The 3,018-nt window shown below is 46.5% G+C and overlaps 1 pseudogene across 1 annotated transcript; it reads left to right on the forward strand.

Moving 5' to 3' along the window:
• Nucleotides 1-222: 222 nt before the first annotated feature.
• Nucleotides 223-1,174, forward strand: LOC147747748 (DNA-directed RNA polymerases I, II, and III subunit RPABC3 pseudogene; annotated as a pseudogene). The gene has a single exon (XR_015299689.1). The product of XR_015299689.1 is annotated as a DNA-directed RNA polymerases I, II, and III subunit RPABC3 pseudogene (transcript).
• The last annotated feature ends 1,844 nt before the right edge of the window (nucleotides 1,175-3,018 follow it).

Consider the following 3,018-nt stretch of genomic DNA (forward strand, 5'->3'; position numbering starts at 1 on the left):
ACCTCCTGGAACGCTCTAAGCCACCTTATGATTCCCTCATCCACGCAGCAGACACCAAGTTCTCTGCTTGGATTGAAAATGCCCTCAACTTAACCCTTCCCAAGACCCCAGTCCGCATCGCTAGGGGTAAGCTGCGATCCCCATGGCTCAACCAGGAGCTCCGCTTACAAAAAAAACGATGCAAAAAACATGAACGAGCTTGGAGGAAAGAACCCACCCCTAACGGCAAGGAACCATGGTGGGGATATTGTTTGAAGATATCTTTGATGTGAAGGATATCGACCCGGAAGGGAGGAAGTTCGATCGAGTTTCCCGTCTACATTGTGAGAGTGAGTCATTTAAGATGGACCTTATTTTGGATGTGAACATACAAATATATCCAGTGGACCTTGGTGACAAGTTTCGGCTAGTTATTGCCAGTACTCTTTATGAAGATGGCACTCTTGATGATGGGGAATACAACCTGATCGATGACCGGCCATCCAGGGCTGATCAGTTTGAATATGTGATGTATGGAAAGGTGTACAGGATAGAAGGTGATGAAACATCAACTGAAGCTGCCACCCGCCTATCCGCGTATGTTTCCTATGGTGGGCTGCTGATGAGGCTACAGGGTGATGCCAACAATCTTCATGGTTTTGAGGTGGATTCCCGTGTTTTTCTACTGATGAAGAAGCTTGCTTTTTAATTCCAGCTGACTACGGCGTCTGAGGATGATGGTGTTGATTTTAGACATTTCTAAGAGACTATTAAGGAACAGACCCGCTCTAAGAGACTTTTAAGGCCACAGGATTGCTGTGATTCTAGATCGCACATGCTGAAATCGATGCAGTTTCCATGCGCATGCAGAAGGACACTTTCCACAAAGTGTTGACAGTGTTTAATGGAGATTTGTTCACTGTGTGGAATTATCTAACTCCAATACTGCAATGAAAACACAGCATTTCGTTGTATGTTTGCTCTACGTTTCAAACAAAAGGTATTTCTTTTTCGATTCCCCACTCCCCTTTCTTTTTCTGCAAGAGTCCAAATGACTTTTTATATGATGATATGGTTTAGTTTAAATATTTTGCTTACGAATGGGAAGACACTCGATTTTGGTATTTCAAATTGTACAAAAATGTTTTAGAAGTGGGTGTAATATTTCCTTTTGTGAATAAAAACTACTTTTACAGAAGAACCCACCCCTCAAAAAAAGAAAGACTATAGATGCGCAATCCTTATCTATAAAAAAGCTCTTAAATCCGCTCAAGCAGCCTTCTTCGAGGAAAAAATTAGAACTTCCTCCAACCCAGCCAAAGAAACGTTTCTCATAATCAATAAACTTTTAAAGACACCAGACCCTCCCCCACCTGACGACCCGTTTAAAGACCGTTGTAATGAATTCGCTGAATTCTTCAACTTAAAAATTCAAAAAATATTAAAATCTCTTCCTCCCCTCACAAACGACACTTCCCCCGATCCTTTGCCCCTCACCCAGTTGCAACCCGGCTCCGGTGTGAACGCCTTCTCTCCCGCCACAGAAGAGAACCTTCTCCCTATTTTTTCATCCATCAAAAGTGGTTCCCCACGTGACCCGGCCCCCCGCCACATCCTTAAATCAGTCACACCAACTATTCTTCCACATTTGGTCCAACTCATAAACACTTCCCTTACTCAAGGCATTGTGCCCCCAGGCTGGAAAAAGTCTATTGTAAAGCCCCTTTTGAAGAAGCCACATCTCGACCCAATAGATCTGAGTAATTACTGCCCCATCTCCCTTTTGCCCATAGTGAGTAAAACGGCTGAAAAATTTGTCAACAAGCAGCTCGCAATCTATCTTGAAAATAACAACCTCCTTCACCCTTCCCAAACGGCCTTTCGCCCAGGTCAGGGCACGGAGACAGCCATAATGGCTGTCATCGAAGAAACGCGCAAAATCTTGGACTCAGGAGGATCAGTGGCAGTGATCCTCCTGGATCTAAGCGCGGCGTTCGACACCGTGAACCATCACATCCTGATCCATAGGCTAAGGGCATTAGGTATCTCAGGGCCGGCCCTAGCCTGGTTGGAATCCTTCCTCCACAACCAATCCTTCTAAATTTGGGAGGGATCCTCTAAATCTCATTCAAATCCCTTACCCTGTGGCGTTCCCCAGGGCTCTTCTTTGAGCCCTACCCTTTTTAATGCCAACATGTCACCCCTCCAGGAAATTGTGTCCCCTCATGGACTCAAGCTAGTGACGTATGCGGATGACACGCAGCTTGTAGTATCTCTCAACCAACCTGACCGTTCTCCCGACAATCTCTATTCATACCTGTGCGACATCTCACGCTGGATGGACCGATCCCACCTTAGGCTCAACGCCGAGAAAACGGAGATCATGGTACCAGGTAACCCAGCCTATTTTAATCCAAACTCTCTGTGGCCTTCCTGTATGGTTCCAGCCCCGAACCCTAAACCTTCTATTAAAAGTCTGGGCTTATGGCTAGACCAGGACCTCTCGTTCACAACCCAAGCTAGGAAATCTGCCGGAGCATGCTACGGTATCCTCAGGACTACTCGCAAAATCCTGCCATTGCTTCCTCAAGACACTAGGAAACTCATCATCCAGAGTCTTTTAATATCCAGACTCGACTACGGTAATGCCCTTTATCTTGACGCCCCAAAGAAAGTAATTGCCAAATTTCAGGGCGTACAGAACTCGGCAGCTAGGCTGCTAACAGGCACCACCCGTAGGAGCTCGGCAAAACCAGCCCTAAGGCTTCTCCACTGGCTCCCGGTGCAGGAGCGGTCAACTTCAAAACGCTCTGCTTGACCCATAAAATCCTTCACAACAACGGCCCACCCATTCTCAAACATCTTATCAGACATCATGTTACTAAAAGAAACCTGCGCTCCGCTCATCTCCATCTGGCACATGTACCTAGGATCAAAAAGACCCGCTCTGGAGGTCGTCTTTTCTCTTTTATCGCTCCCAAACTGTGGAACTCTCTCCCCCTTACCCTGCGAGCGGAACCCAACCATCTCACGTTCCGC

Source organism: Lissotriton vulgaris, chromosome 1_1, assembly GCF_964263255.1.
Source record: "Lissotriton vulgaris chromosome 1_1, aLisVul1.2, whole genome shotgun sequence".
Classification (NCBI taxonomy): Eukaryota; Metazoa; Chordata; class Amphibia; order Caudata; family Salamandridae; genus Lissotriton; species Lissotriton vulgaris.